The 17,818-nt window shown below is 35.5% G+C and overlaps 1 protein-coding gene across 5 annotated transcripts in view; it reads right to left on the bottom strand.

Moving 5' to 3' along the window:
- Positions 1-17,818, bottom strand: part of PKN2 (protein kinase N2) — a 161,308-nt gene that overhangs the window by 74,755 nt on the left and 68,735 nt on the right. The gene's annotated exons all lie outside the window — the stretch shown is intronic.

Here is a 17,818-nt window from a genome sequence, read left to right as displayed (position 1 = left end):
AGTTTCCATAGAAATGGTACCAGCCTTTGGCTGGGTGCAGTGGCTCACGCCTATAATCCCAGCACTTTGGGAGGCCGAGATGGGTGGATCACGAGGTCAAGAGATCGAGACCATCCTGGTCAACATGGTGAAACCCCGTCTCTACTGAAAATACAAAAATTAGCTGGGCATGGTGGCGCACGCCTGTAGTCCCAGCTTCTTGGGAGGCTGAGGCAGGAGAATTGCCTGAACCCAGGAGGCGGAGGCTGCAGTGAGCCGAGATCGCGCCATTGCACTCCAGCCTGGGTAACAAGAGCGAAACTCCGTCTCAAAAAAAAAAAAAAAAAAAAAAAAAAAAGAGAAATGGTACCAGCCTTTGCACTACTGGTAGAATTTGGCTATGAATTCATCTGGTCCTGGGCTTTTTTGGTTCGTAGGCTACTTATTACTGATTCAATTTTGGAGTTTGCTTTTGGTCTGTTCGGGGATTCTATTTCTTCCTGGCTGAGTCTTGGAAGGGTGTATGTGTCCAGGAATTTATCCATTTCTTCTAGATTTTCTGATTTATATGCATAGAGGTGTTCATTATATTCTTTGAAACAACTGCAACAAAAGCAAAAACTGACAAACGGAATCTAATTAAATGAAAGAGCTTCTGCACAGCAAAAGAAACTATCAACAGAGTAAACAGACAACCTACAGAATGGGATAAAAATATATTTGCACAAACTACACATCTGACAAAGGTCTAGTGTCAGCATCCATGATGAACTTAAATTAACAAGAAAAAAATAACCCCACTGAAAAGTGGGCATAGGACATGAACATATGCTTTTGAAAAGACATACATGTGGCCAACATGCACATGAAAAAAAGCTCAAAATGACTGATCATTAGAGAAATGTAAATCAAATTCACAATGAGATACTGTCTCACACAAGTCAGAATGGCTATTATCAAAAAGTCAAAAAAAATAACAGATGCTAGCGAGGATGCAAAGAAAAAGCAATGCTGATACACTGTTGGTAGAAGTGTAAGTTAGTTCAGCCATTGTGGAAGACAGTGTGGAGATTTCTCAAAGACCAAAAGATAGAAATACCATTAGACCCAGCAATCCCATTTCTGGGTATATATCCAAAAGAATATAAATCATTATATCATAAAGACACATGTATGTGTATGTTCACGCAGGACTAGTCCAACAAAAAAGACAGGGAATCAACCTAAATGTCCAGCAATGACAGACTGGATAAAGAAAATGTCGTATATATATGCCATGGAATACTATGTAGCCATTAAAAAAAAAGAGAGAGAGAGACAGATCATGTCCTCTGCAGGAACATGGATGGAGCTAGAGGCCATTATCCTTTGCAAATTAATGCAGGAACACAAAACTAAATACCACATGTTCTTTCTTATAAGTGGGAGCTAAATGATGAGAACACATAGACATATAGAGGAGAACAACAGACACTGGGGCCTGTTGGAATATGGAGGGTGGGAGGAAAGAAAGGAACATGAAAAACAACTATGAGTACTAGGCTTAATACATGGGTGACAAAATAATCAGTACAATGAACCCCCATTACACAAGTTTACTTATATAACAAATCTTAATGTGTACCCCTAAACTTAAAAGTTAAATAAAAAAGCATAATATGTTGCTTATACTTATAAATTTCAATGATTTTAGCAATGGGAATATCTTCAAAATCTCTGTTAGTAAAGTAATTAAAAATTCAAAACATGCCATTTAAAGATGAATTTCATGGAAATAAATTTGTCCTAGAATAAAAATGGAAACTATTAATGCACAAATCATTTATAAATCAATACCTACAGATTCTGAAAATTATTATTTTCCAAGTAAATAATTTTCATTTTGCAAAAATAAATAAAACTTTAAAAAGGACCATCTATTATTCTGGATAATCCATTATTGTTAAAACACTTTTAATAATTCTACCATGAAACTAAAATTCTTCATAGTTAAGTTTAGTATTTTGACTTTATCCACACTAAGTCCTATTACTTCTAAAAAAGCTAGAAGACTAGGGTACTACCCTGGTTCAGGGAAAAGTAACTTGGTTATTACTAGAAAATGGCCTAAACTGCAAGTTACTTTACCTTTGCGCTTCAAGGTTTCCCTCACTCCTGCGATATAAGATGGTGTGACTAACCATTTTAATAAACGTATTTCATATTAAATTGTATATTCCCTTTTTAAAAATTCACTCATTCAAACACATGCAATTATAATTTGTTAATTAATATAAAAATACAGATACTAAGGCTGAGGCAGCAGAATCACTTAAGGCAGGCGTTTGAGACCAGCCTGAGTAACAAAGTCAGATGCTATTTCTAATATAAATAGATAAATAAATAGAGTAATAGAGATACTAGACTAGGATGTAAAATAACAGTGCTTTAGTTAATAATATCTGCACAAACATGTGTATGTGTGTATATATATCCTTAAAATAACATTTTGAGACAGATATTTTCCATACTTTATATATCAGGGAATAGGCAAAGCCACACAATTAACAGAATTCAGTACAGGAAAGGTTTCTATTCTAACTGAATTCTCCAAATTACAAATGGGCTGCTCCAAAAAACTGACATAAAATGTAGGTTACAAAAGAGCAACTTAGTATATCTAGTACAGTGGTTAAGGCTGCCCAGGTTTGAGTCTCAGTTTTGGTACTAAGATTCAGTACAAACCATGTAACACAGGGTAAGATACTTCACAGCTCTGTGGCTTACTTTCTTCATGTGTTAAATAGTGAAAATAACATGTACCTCACAGGATTATAGTGAGGATTAAATAAATTATGTGTAGAGACAGGTGTGGTGCATAGCAAATATACAATAGTTATTAATCAGCAGTGCTCACTGTAGAAAGTGTATCTCTGTTGAGTCCATAAATGAACTACGCATAATAACAATGACTGAACAGTTCGAATCTGGGAACACATTTTAAATTTCTTTTTTCTTATTTGTATAAATAAGAATCTTGTAAGAAATCTAAACTACACAGAATTTGGTATAGAGATTGTAATACGCACTTTTTTTTTAAAAAAGAACTGGAATGCATTGAGAATAGAAGACCCTTAGTTGAGAAAGGTATGAAAATGTGTTGTCTGTAAAACAGCTGATGGTGTGTTTAGCCTAGGATGAGGAAAAATGATTCCTATCTAAACATTTAAATATTTGTCTATGAAAGCTGTAAACTTACTATCTCCCTGTAAGACAGAGAATTAGAACCAATGAGTAAAAAAGTAGTAAAGGCAACAATTTTATCACAAGATATATTCCTTATGTTTTGGGTTATCTAACAATAAAATGGCTTGTCTTAAAATGTAATAAAGTCTCTTTTCTCTGGAAGCACTTATATGAAAGACAGATTACAATTTGTTAAAGATACTATATAATAAATTATTAAACATTACAATAGGTTGTACTAAGACACTGAAATATCCATTGATCTGATAATCTGAATTTGTAAAAGTATTATAATACTACATAATACTGTTCGGAAGGAAAAGTATGTCCTCAGTTTTAATAAAGATGATGGGAACCTAAGAAATAACACAATGGTTAAGAATCAGAGCTCTGAGATCAGAATGTCTGGGTTAAAATCCAGTGGTTGCTACTCACTGGTATGGACTTGATTATATACTTACTTAACATCTCTGTGCTATAGATTCCTTAGCCACAAATTGAGAGTTACTGTGAAAATAAAGCCTATACAGTGCTTAGGTCAATGCTTAAAATGTAATAATGTCTCAATAACATTAAAAGTCAGGGCTCTGCTAAGTAGCTGGTATTTCTGCTCATTTAATCTTCACAAGAACCTACAAAGGTTTGCAATATAACTTCATTTTACAAATAAAAAACCTTGCAACTTAGAGAATTTATTTGCAAAGGTCACAAAAGTGTATGCCAAGGCAGAAATTTAATCTTAAATATGTTTTACTTTATAAAGTTCACTTTTCTTTTTTCCCATTTAGAAATTAGAGAAACACTTGTCATCCTTGGATTTCATCTATTTTCCCCTTTAACCTGCCTTCCTACATGCTACTTTTCTTCTCTCCAGTTTTCTTCCTTGTACATGATGGTAAATTTGAGCATTATACAACATAAGTTGCCAGTATATTTTTTAAACTCTTTTCCTCATAGTAAAACATATTTTGAAAAAACAGGGACAATTAGAAATCCCCACTCCCCATTAATATTCTCACCATTCAAAAAAAAATTTTTTTAACTCTATAAAATGGTAATTACTTTTCTAACCTAAAAACTGCTTTTACATTATAAGAAGTGGTTTTACTCTTAAGTACATACTGGGCTGGCCAAAGGAACTAAACTCCATGATTACAACAAAAAACAAATTTCTATTTGCTGCATATATTGATAATATTACTGAAAAACATTTTTTCGGGGGTACTATAAGAAATTATGCATGCTTCTAACCTTCTAAACACTATTATATAATTCAAAATGTATATTATACAATCTCAATAAACTTGCTGTAATGTAGATCAAAGAGATTTTAGGCATGTCTAAGTTACAGTAAGCAAAGAACTACAGGTAAGATCATAAAGTTGAATCTTTACACACATTTAACCAATATAAATTGTTGTGCTTTATGATGGAAAGTAGACAAGACTAATTCTTCCACCTAAATATTTTTAATGGCCATGTGTACCAAATACAGTCCCAACTTTGCAGTTAGGCATTAAAGGTCTCATACTAACCAGCTCCAAGCTAACTCTCTACTATTTTTCCTTGTCAAATTCTGTGTTCAAATCCTTTCTAATAAAATGTGATTGCTTTATACTATTGTTAGCTTAGGCATTGCTTTCTCCAGAAAACCTTCCCCAACCATTCTCTAGTCTAATATATCTTCAAGTATACTTTTGTCCCTCTGTTGAAATATGGTACTACACAGTATTATAATGATCTGTTTCATGTCTGTTTTTCCTGACACTATAAGTATCTTGAGTGCTAAGATTTGTTCTTAACTATTTTAATGACTGAATTTAATAGCAAATCAGACACAGAAAAATAGCAGATTAATACTGAAAAATAGCTAAGTTTTTAAAAAAGAGAAAGAGATGAAAAATGAGATCTTAAGAGACATGGAAAAAAATAAGCTCCAATATATCCCATGGTGTTTCAGAAGAAAAACAGTGATTTGAAGACAATATATAAAGGAGTAATGACCATCAGCATTTAAGAACTAATAAAAATGCCAATCCATAGAGTCAAGATACCCAATAAACCCCAAGCACAAACATATAGGGAAAAAAGTCCACACTTGGACACATTATGGTAGTAAAACTTCAGAATATCAAAGACAAAGTCTTCACAGCAGCTAGAGAAAGGGTACCTTCAAAGGAGTTACAGCAGCTTTTAGCAACAACACTGAAAGCTGGAAGAAGGTGAAATTACATCTTCTTTATGTTAAAGGATAAAACTGCCTCCTTAGATTGTGATATGCTTTGGATCTGTGTCCCTGCCCCAATCGCATACTGAACTGGGATCCCCAATGTTGAACATGGGGCCTGGTGGGAGGTGACTGGATCATGGCAGTGAGTCTTTAATGAGTGGTTTAGCACCATCCCCTTGGTACTGTTCTCACATAGTGAGATCTGGTTGTTTAAAAGTGTGTAGTTCCCCCCCGCCACCCTTTCTTGTTCCTGATCCAACCAAGTAAGACGTGTTGGTTCTCTTTTGCCTTCCACCATGACTGAAAGTTTTCTGAGGCCTCCCCAGAAGCCAAGCAGATGCCCATATCATGCTTCCTGTACAGCCTATGGAACCATAAGCCAATTAAAGCTCTTTTCTTTATAAATTACCCAGTCTCAGTTATTTCTTTACGGCAGTATGAGAATGAACTAAGATTGTATATACCCAGTGAAAATATCTTTCAACAATGATATAAAAATATTATCAAAGATTAAAAAGAGTTTTTCACAAACTCATTAAAAATTAGTAAATGCTAAAGGATGTACTCTGGGAACAAGAAAAGTGATTCTAATTGTTAAGTCAAAAAAGAAATCATGAAGAACAGATAAATGACTTACAAGTGAGTGATTTTAAAGGACCACTATGTAAACCAATAAAAAAGTCATAAAGGGCTTTAAATATATATATAATTACAATGGCAAAACTGCAAGTACTTTTGCACCAACCTAGTAAGAACAGTAACATATAAGTTAAGGTGTAGGCAAATTAAGTATTCTAAAGACTTCAAATTGTCCGAGAGAAAAACAGCAATTAAGACTATTGCCTTTGATAACTATGCACGATGCACTATCTAAATGAATCAATTTCCAAAACAATCGAATCTTTAATAACTGATTCCTTTAAAATGGTCAAAAAATGGCAAGAAAAGAAAGAAAAAGCAGGCCAGGCACAGTGGCCCACACCTGTAATCCCAGCACTTTGGGAGGCTTTGGCGGGCAGATCATGAGGTCAGGAGACTGAGACTATTCTGGCTAACACAGTAAAACCCCATCTCTACTAAAAATACAAAAAATTAGCCAGGCATGGTGGTAAGTGCTTGCAGTTCCAGCCATTTGGGAGGCTGAGGCAGGAGAATCACTTGAACCCGGGAGGTGGAGGTTGCAGTGAGCCGAGACTGTACCACTGCACTTCAGCCTGGGCGACAGAGCAAGACTGTCTCAAAAAAAAAAAAAAAAAAAAAAAAAAAAAAAAAAAAAAAAAGAGAGAGAGAGAGAAAAGAAACATTAAAGACACAAAATAAGACAGTAACTATAAACCCAAATATAATAGTAATCATTTATTTAGACTACCTGATCCAGGTAAAACTCAGAGATTATGAGACTGGGTAAAAGCAAATGAATAAAATAAATCCAACTATATGCTATTTTAAGAAACATGATACAGAAAAGGTGAAAGTAAGGAAATGGAACAAAGGTATTCCACACAATCACTACCTCAATCCCCTAACAGAGATATGCATCAATCCTAAATGTGTAGGTGTTCAATTATGTCGCAACAAAATAAAAAACTGGCATTTTTTTTATTAAAAAGCAAATCTTCATTCCACTAAATTTTAACACAGACAAAATTTATAAAATTTACAATTACAAATCACAAAGTTCAACTGGAAAAAAATTCACCATGAATGACAAAACAAATTATAGGATTAGCCTGGCAAAGATTTCACTTATTGTATTTATCCTATACAGACTGTGAAATAAATATATTAAATATGTAAAGCTAAATGCAATGGCTATTGATTGGGACAAGAGACTATAAAAAATTACTAAGATTAAAGAACCTCTAGCGTTTAAAAGTATGTAATAACAGAAATTATAAACACAGTATGTGATAAAGAGTAAGTTTGATATAGGTGAAGCGAATAATAGAGAAATGGAGATAGATCTGAAGAAATTTATATGCATCTACAGTTCCCGAAAAAATACACAGAAGAAATGCAGGAATGCAGGAGGTACAACATTCAAAAGGACAGAGGCTAACAACTTCCTATAATTATTGAAATACAGAAATCTCAGATTTAGGAAACCCAACAAATTCCAAGCAGATCAAACGAAACGAAATGTAAACCATTATACTCCAAGTCTAGAATACTGAAGACAAAGAATATCTTCACAGAAACTAGATGATCTACGTGGCTTCAACCATGAGACTGGCGTCTATTTCCTCAACAACAGTAGAATCCAGACAACCATGAAATAATAGTTTCTAAGTGCTGAAAGAAAATAAATGTCAACTTAGAATTGTATACAAAGGGGAAATGTCTTTCTAAAGTATCTACTGTACATTAGAAGTACAAGAAAAGATCATTCTAGAAGGTAGGTCTCAGGAGCATGAAGAAACAGTGAACAAAGAAAATAATCAGCATGTGGGTAACTATAAACCAACAATGACTATATAGAACAATAATGTTTAGATCTAATTTGTGGAACTGAAGTTAAAATGGTATAAACAGAACATAGCCAACAATAACATATAAGTAGAATAGACCATTCTAAGTTTATTTTATAGTATAGAAAGGTGATTTGCCATTCAATAAGCTAGTAGACAAACAGAAGCTATTGCAAGATATTTTGGACACAGGGAATTTAATACAGGGAACTGGTTATATCATATATAGCCAAGTACTGTGTGAAGGACAACCCTGTGTATAGGTAGCAAAATTTCTCTTCTCAAAGAGATTAGAGTCAGATGGCTGTGTGTGTGTGTGTGTGTGTGTGTGTGTGTAAATATATATGTATATATAAAAGTATAACTTGTATGCACCTGTACGTATGTATATGTGTGTGTCTACACATACTAGCATGTACGTATGTATATAAGAACATTTTCAAACATACCGCAAACTTGAATTTTACAGTAGGCACCCATATACCCATCACCTACATTCAGCTAATCTACACATACACACACACACACACACACACAAGTACAGACAGGTAAAAAGAGAAGTAAAAAAGAGAAAACAGTACAGGAGAAAAAAATTAGAGCTGGCATTAGTAGAAGAAAAAGTTGAAATAATAGAGCCAGATGCCAGACCATTTGAAAGGCATCTCTACCAAATGCAAATTTGTATTGTATTCTGCAGCAAATGAAGAATGACTGAAAAGGTTATATCAAGAAAATAACAACTGAATCTGAATACTAGATTTTAAAAAGTGCTGGTAGCAATGTTCACATTGAATTAAAGAAATACTAAACTTGTAGGCTATGGCAATAAAGATGGAGAAGAGATACGGATTTGAGACCTGTTATCATAGGTATACTCTATAAGTCTTGGTGACTTACAAACTTACAGTGAAGGTTGAAAATGGGGAAAAAAGGTTTTAAAGTCAGGTTTTAGTTACAGATTACTGGAATCATGCCATTAACGGGGCAGAAAACAAGGAGAAAGACTCAGAGATAGTGTTCCAGGAAAAGAAGAGTTCAATTTTAGACATAAGAGCTAAAGCCAACGGGACATCCAGGTAATATCCACAAGAGTGGCTATAAACTATCAGATGAAGCCCAGAAAACACATCCTAGCTAGAGATGTAACTTTGGAAGTAACCAGAAAATCGGATGTGATTAAAATGTCCCTAGGGATAAGATTTCTCAAGGCCAGAATAAAGAGTAAAAACCGAATTCATTAGATACCCCCAAAATGTGTAGAGCAATGGATTGCTGTTTCTGGTGCTTTCAGTATTTTCTCTAAAACCACAACTGAGCAGCTGGCTTACAAGATGAGAGTTCTAGAAAACAGGAACAATCCAGATCCTTCTTAGAGGACTTCTGACTACTTAAGGTCTATCCTTACCCTGGTTTCTTGATTGTCTTAGAGATTAGGAATATGGTTGAACTCTTGAGTCTTTACTTCCCAGACCCAGGAAGGCCTCTTCAGATTTTATTTTACATCCAAATGGGGTCTCATGTTCAGATGCAGATGGCCTTGGATGCCTCATGCTTGACCTTTTCCTCAAGCTATCAAAATACTGTGTTCACAAAACACACTTGAGAAAGTACAAATTGTCCCTCTCATTCTGTTAATGAGAAAAACAAGGTCTAAACAGGTTCCAAGTGGTATATATTACACAACCATGTAATAGTGTGGGTGGATGACATCTCAGATAATATAAACTTTGGTCTTTATTTTATAGTAAGCTGACTCTCTCTGCCCAATATTCATAAAGTGGTACGTGTATAGCCAGGATGTCTGCTTATGAAACACTGTTTACTACATTAAACAATTAAAGAGAAAATCTATTAATAGTTGAAATAAACTTAGCCAAATTTAAATTAATAAGGTTAAGATTATACAAAATCACTAGCTTACTATTTACCATATTATTGACATACTTCTTCTAATAAGTCTCTAAGTTACTATTCACTGACAACATTTTGGTTTTCACTTGATACTTACAAATTGCTATTTTAAAAATAAACTGCTCCAGAATCTTGCCATGTGTTACAGTTATGTTAACTTTATACTTCCCTAAAGTCCAACTTTCTTGTTTAAATAAAGATGCTTACCTTGTATAGCTGCTCATATTATAATGAATGCTCAATTATTAAAGGATGCTTAATTGGTTATCTTATATACTTGGGATGCCCCTTGTCATGTATCACCAACTGAATTAATTTTGGTTATTTTATAACTAATACAATCTCTGGTTTAAGTATTCTTAACGTTACAAAAATAGGCAGGGGTAAGACTGTGAATTAGAATAATTAAGGTAAAACAAGCAACCTAGGTATTAAAAATTGCAGAACTGCCTCTATCTGTAATATCTTAATGTTTGAAAACTGCACCTATCATCTCCTAGTAGAGAAGACTTCTACATTCTGTACATAACTCTGTACCGAGGGCATGCACAGTTCTTCCACAAATTCTCCTTGAGATGGTGCTGCTCGCTCTATTTTTCTTCTTTCCTCTCTCTATGTCAATAATGTATACTAACTACTACTATGTACCTGTTAGACTGGTTAAAAAAATATATGAACAATACCAAGTTCTGGAGAGAATGTGGAACAACTAGAACTCTCATTCACTGCTGGTAGGAATGAAAAATATCACTACTCTAGAATATATTTAGTAGCTTCTTTCCTTTTTTTTTTTTTTTTGGTTTTTTATTAATGACAAGGTCTTACTCTGTTGCCCAGGCTGGAGTGCAGTGACATGATCACAGCTCAACGTAGCCTCAAACTCTCAGGCTCAAGTAATCCACCCACCTTAGCCTCCCAAGTAGCTGGGATTACCAGTGCACACCATCATACTTGGCTAATTTTTAAATTTTTCATGGAGATGAAAGCTATGTTGCACAGGTTGGTCTCAAATCACTGAGCTCAAACTACTGCCCCACCTTCACCTCCCAAAGTGCTGGGATTAAAGACATGAGCCACTGTGCCCAGTAATCTTCTTACAATGTTAAACGTACACTACCACAGGACTCAGCAATCCTACTCTTCAGTATTTACCAAAGTGAACTGAAAACTTTGTTCACACAAAAACCTGTATATGAATACTTAGAGCAGCTTTACTGATAACTGCCAAAAACTGGAAAACCAACCTAATGTTCTTGGTGAATGGATAAATTATAGTACATTTATACAATAAACTATTACTCAGGAATAAAAAAAATGAACTACTGATATACATAACTTGAAAGAGTCTCAAAGGTAATATGTGGAAAGAACTTACATACTTTATAATTCTATGTACATAACATTCTTCAAAAGAAAACTACAGAGAGCAGATCAGTGGTTGTCAGGGACTACAGAGGTAAGGGTGTGACTACAAAGACAGAACAAGAAGGAGATTTATAGGACAGTGGCACTATTCCTTTTTCTGAATATGGTGGCAGTTAGATGAATTTATCTTAAAATTCATGGAATAATACATTAAAAATATATATACAAATTTATTACATATTAACCTTTTTTAAAAAATTATAAAAAGAATTCAAGTATTAGGGAATCTGTGAATTTAATCTCATGATTTTAAAGACGAGGAAACAAAACCAGGAGTGCAAAAGAGTGACTTACTAACAATCACACTATTTAAGTGGGGAGGGCAACACTAAAAAAGAAAATTAAATCTTCCCTTCTATTCATCAAAGACCATAAACTGTTCTTTAGTTATGAGAAAAGTTCCCTCAGTACAGATATATTCTAGGAATTTAGAAGTATTTGCTAAGATTGGCCAGGCATGGTGGCTCATGCCTGTAATCCCAGCACTCTGGAAGGGCGAGGAGGGTGAATCACCTGAGGTCGGGAGTTTGAGACCAGCCTGATCAACATGGAGAAACCCTGTCTCTACTAAAAATACAAAATTAGCTGGGCATGGTGGCACATGCCTGTAATCCCAACTACTTGGGAAGCTGAGGCAGGAGAATCACTTGATTCTGAGAGGCGGAGGTTGCAGTGAGCCGACAATGTGCCACTGTACTCCAGCCTGGGCAACAAGAGCAAAACTCTGCCTCAAAAAAAAAAAAAAAAGAATTTGGCAAGATTAACCCCACAAAATTTCAGTACTGTTAGGTACACTATGTTACTAAATCAGTATTTCCCTTCTGAGTATTTCGGACATTAAAGAAAACATTCACCAAATTAATAAGTAAAAACCAATTTAAGTTTGGTGGAGTTTGAGAAGAATCGTACAAGAAAAGGAAATAAGATGAAAATAAAGACTATACACTACCCAAATTATTATGTATATTTAATAAAATATAAAAAATGTTCTGATACTCTACTTCAGTGATGATATATTTAAAATCAAGATTCAGGAAACTGGCTCTTTCCCAAAAGTGTGTTAGGTTCCAACTAAGGCTTAGATTATCACTCCATTTTACAGAGATCAGTAATCTTTTTCATAAAGTACATTCAGCCTCAGCTAACCATCACTGTAATTTCCACATAGGATGACAATAATATCCCATGGGACTATATTTATTTCGAATCAATCAATAATATATATATTTATGGGGTACAATATGATGTTTCATTACATTTATACATTGTAGAAAAATCAAATTAGGCTAAGGTATCTATTATCTCAAATATTTATCATTTCTTCACAGTGAGATTTAACACCCTCTCTTTTAGCTATTTTGAAATATACAACACATTGCTATTAACCATAGTCACCATGCTGTGTAGCAGATCACCAGAACTTATTCTTCCTAACTATAACTTTTTAACCTGTGACCAGCATCTTCCTCTTTCCCATTTTCCCATCCTCTACCTCCCCAGCTCAAGCCTTTGGTAATCAGCATTCTCTTCTACTTCTATGAATTTGACTTTTTAAGATTCCATACATAAGTGAAATAATTAGCTAATCGTCTTTCTGTGTCTGGTTTATTTCATTTAGCATAATGTACTCCATGTTGCAAATGACAGAACTGCCTACATCTTTAAGGCTGAATAGTATTGCACTGTGTTTATATATCATGTTTTAAAAATACATCTGTCTGTTGATGAGCACTTCAACTGTTTAGATACTGTGGCTATTTAATGCTGGAATGAACATAGGAGTACAGGTATCTCTTTGATATGCTGATTTCAATTTATTTGAATATATAACCAGAAGAGGAATTGCTGTATTGTATGGTAATTCTATTTTTAGAATAGGAACCTCAGAAACCTCCATACTGGTTTTCAAAGTGGCCATACTAATTTTACAATACCACCAACAGTGTACAAGGGTTCCCTCTTCTCCACACCCTTGACAACACTTATCTTCCATTTTTGATAACAGCCAATCTAATAGGCATGAGGTGGTATTTCATGGTGGTTTTAATTTGCATTTCTCTGATGGTTAGAGATACTGATAATTTTTTCATATTATCTGTTGGCCATTTGTATGCGTTATTTTGATAAATGTCTACTCAGGTCCTTTGTCCATTTTTAAATAAGATTATTTCTTTTCAACAAACCTGACAAAAACAAGCAATGGGGAAAGGATTCTCTGTTTTTTTTTTTTTTTTTTTTTGAGACAGAGTTTCGCTCTTGTTACCCAGGCTGGAGTGCAATGGCACGAACTCGGCTCACTGCAGCCTCCGCCTCCTGGGCTCAGGCAATTCTCCTGCCTCAGCCTCCCGAGTAGCTGGGATTACAGGCACGTGCCACCATGCCCAGCTAATTTTTTGTATTTTTAGTAGAGACGGGGTTTCACCATGTTGACCAGGATGGTCTCGATCTCTCGACCTCGTGATCCACCCGCCTCGGCCTCCCAAAGCTGGGATTACAGGCTTGAGCCACCGCGCCCGGCCGGATTCCCTGTTTTAATAAATGGTGTTGGGAAAATTGGCTAGCCATATGCAGAAAGCTGAAATTGAACCCCTTCCTGACACCTTGCACAAAAATTAACTCAAGATGGATTAAAAATTTAAACATAAGACTTAACGCCATAAAAACCCTAGAAGAAAACCTAGGCAGTACCATTCATGACATCAGGCATAGGCAAGGACTTCATCACTAAAACACCAAAAACCAATGGCAACAAAAGCCAAAATAGACAAATGGGATCTAATTAAACTTAAGAGCTTCTGCACAGCAAAAGAAACGATCATTAGAGTTAACTGGCAACCAAAAGAATGGGAAAAAATTTTTGCAATCTACCCATCTGACAAAGGGCTAATATCCAGAATCCACAAAGAACTAAAACAAATTTATAAGAAAAAAACGCCCATCGGGCCAGGCGCAATGGCTCAAGCCTGTAATCCCAGCACTTTGGTAGGCCAAGGCGGGTGGATCACGACGTCAAGAGATCGAGACCATCCTGGTCAACATGGTGAAACCCCGTCTCTACTGAAAATACGAAAAATCATCTGGGCATGGTGGCGCATGCCTGTAATCCCAGCACTGGGGAGGCTGAGGCAGGAGAATTGCCTGAACCCAGGAGGTGGAGGTTGTGGTGAGCCGAGATTGTGCCATTGCACTCCAGCCTGGGTAACAAGAGCGAAACTCGGTCTCAAAAAAAAAAGAAAAAAAACCCCATCAAAAAGTGGGCAAAGGATATGAACAGACACTTTTTAAAAGACATTTATGTAGCCAACAGGCATATGAAAAAATGTTTATCACTGGTCATTAGAGAAATACAAATCAAACTACATTGAGATACCATGTTACTCCAGTTAGAATGGCAATCATGAAAAAATCTGGAGACAACAGATGCTGGAGAGGATGTGGAGAAATAGGAACGCTTTTACACTGTTGGTGGAAGTGTAAATTAGTTCAACCATTGTGGAAGACAGTGTGGTGATTCCTCAGGGATCTAGAAATGGAAATACCATTTGACCCAGCAATCCCATTACTGGATATATATCCAAAGGATTATAAATTGTTCTATTATAAAGACACATGCACAAGTATGTTCATTGAAGTACTGTTTATGATAGTGAAGACTTAGAAGCAACACAAATGCCCATCAATGACAGACTGAATAAAGAAAATGTGGCACATATACACCATAGAATACTATGCAGCCATAAAAACATATGAGTTCATGTGCTTTGCAGGGACATGGATGAAGATAGAAACCATCATTCTCCGCAAACTGACACAGAACAGAAAAGCTAAACACCACATACTCTCACTCGTAAGTGGGTGTTGAACAATGAGAACACACGGACACAGGTAAGGGAACATCACACACTGGGGCCTGTTGGGGGGTAGGAGAGCTAGGGAAGGGATAGCAGGGAGTGAGGGGAATGGGGAGGGATAACATTAGGAGAACTATCTAATGTAGGTGATGGGGGAATGGATGCAGCAAACCACCATGGCATGTGTATACCTATGTAACAATCCTGCATGATCTGCAGTTAATTAAAGAATAATCTAAAAAAAGAAAAACAAATAAACAATGGGGGGGAAGATTATTTCTTTTCCTTGAATTCAGTAGTTTGAGTACCTTATTGACCCCTTATACAATACATGACTTATAAATATTTTCTCCCATTCTTTGGGTTGTCTCTTCACTCTTAATTGTTTCTTTTGCTGTGCAGAAGTTTCCAGTTTGATACAGACCCATTTATCTATTTTTACTTTGGTTGCTTCTGCTTTTATCTAAGAAATCACTGCCTAGACCAGTATCATACAGCTTTCCCTCTGTATTTTCTTCTAGCAGTTTTACAGTTTCAGGACTGACATTTAAGTCTTATAAATGGATAAAGGTATAAGGTATAAAGGTATTACATATAAGGATAAGAAAAAGGTCCGTCTTTATTCTTCTGCATGTGGACAACCAGTTTTCCCAATACCATTTATTGAAGACTGTCCACTCCCCATCGTGTATTCTTGGCTGCTTTATATAAAAAATAAAATCAAATGACTTGAATTGTGTGGGTTTATTTCTGGGCTCTCCATTCTATCTGTTGGTTAATGAGTCTATTTGTATGTCATTATCATGCTGTTCCGATTACTATAGCTTTGCAATATTTTGTAATCTGGTACTGTGATGCTTCTCGTTTTGTTCTTTTTGCTCAAGGTGGCAACAGGGTCTTTCATGATTCCATATAAATTTTAGGATTTTTTTCTATTTCTGTGAAGAATGACATTGGGATTTTGATATGAATTACCTTGAATCTGTAGATCACATTGGGAAGTATGGACATTTTAACAATATTAATTCTTCCAATTCATGAACACAAGAGATTTTTCCATTTATTTGTATCACCTTCAGTTTCTTTCATCAATGTTTTATAGTTTTCTACACAGAGATCTTTCACCTCTTGGTTAAATTTACTAAGTATGTTTTATGCTATTAATGAGATTATTTTCTTAATTTTGTTCAGATATTATATAGTTAGTATATAGAAATGATACTGACTTTTGTATGTTGAGTTTGTATCCTGCAACTTGACTGAATTCCTTTATCAGTTCTAACAGCTTTACGGTAGAAATCCTCAGGATTTTATATATATATAAGATTGTGTTGTTGGCAAACAGATACTTTTACTTCTTCCTTTCCTATCTGTATATCTTTTATTTCTTTTTCTCGCCTAAGTGCTCTAGCTAGAGCTTAGAGTACTATGCTGAACAGAAGTGGTGAGAGTGGACATCCTGATCTTGTTCGTGATCTTAAGAAAAGCTTTGAGCTTTTCACCATTAAATACAGTGTTAGTTTTGTGCTTGTCATATATAGACCTTCTTGTGTTGAGAAACATTTCTTCTACACCTAACTTGTTCAGAGAATTTTTATCATGAAACCCTGTTGAATTTTCTCAAATGCTTTTTCTGCTCCTATGAGGATAGTCTTATGAGCAAAAATCCTATGATCATCTTTAAAGTATACAGAAGATGAACAAGAAGCTGAGAGTATCATGGCATGATAAGAAAATAAAAAATTCATGCCGGGCGCGGTGGCTCAAGCCTGTAATCCCAGCACTTTGGGAGGCCGAGGCGGGTGGATCACGAGGTCAAGAGATCGAGACCATCCTGGTCAACATGGTGAAACCCCGTCTCTACTAAAAATACAAAAAATTAGCTGGGCATGGTGGTGCGTGCCTGTAATCCCAGCTACTCAGGAGGCTGAGGCAGGAGAATTGCCTGAACCCAGGAGGCGGAGGCTGCAGTGAGCCGAGATCGTGCCATTGCACTCCAGCCTGGATAACAAGAGCGAAACTCCGTCTCAAAAAAAAAAAATAAATAAATAAATAAATAAATAAATAAAAAGAAAATAAAAAATTCATTTCCTACTAATCTTAAGAATAAGTGAATTTATTTATTTATTTATTTATTTATTTATTTATTTATTTATTGAGATGGAGTTTCGCTCTTGTTACCCAGGCTGGAGTGCAATGGCATGATCTCGGCTCACCGCAACCTCTACCTCCTGGGTTCAGGCAATTCTCCTGCCTCAGCCTCCTGAGTAGCTGGGATTACAGGCACGTGCCACCATGCCCAGCTAATTTTTTGCATTTTTAGTAGAGACGGGGTTTCACCATGTTGACCAGGATGGTCTTGATCTCTTGACCTCGTGATCCACCCACCTCGGCCTCCCAAAGTGCTGGGATTACAAGCTTGAGCCACCGCGCCCGGCCTCATATTTATTTTATAAATAACATTCTCAAACAATGAGACCGTGGCATTACAAATAAGGAGAATTTCAGAGTTTTACAGTTCAAGAGTTCGGCAAAAAAAAAAACGCTTATTTACAAAAAAGAAACTGAAGATTCAAAGAGATCATTATTACATAGGTGAATTAAGAACAAGTCCTCTAACTACTTAGACAGTAATCATTTAAATAGTGCAAACTTAAATTGTGTCCCTCTTTTAGTCATTTGTTCTGCTTACTAAGCTTATGTACCCACAAAATAACAGGAATTAAACA

This window comes from Saimiri boliviensis, chromosome 11, assembly GCF_048565385.1.
Source record: "Saimiri boliviensis isolate mSaiBol1 chromosome 11, mSaiBol1.pri, whole genome shotgun sequence".
Lineage (NCBI taxonomy): Eukaryota > Metazoa > Chordata > Mammalia > Primates > Cebidae > Saimiri > Saimiri boliviensis.
Note: the sequence above shows the minus strand (reverse complement) of the source record. Positions and strands in the feature narration are given on the sequence as shown.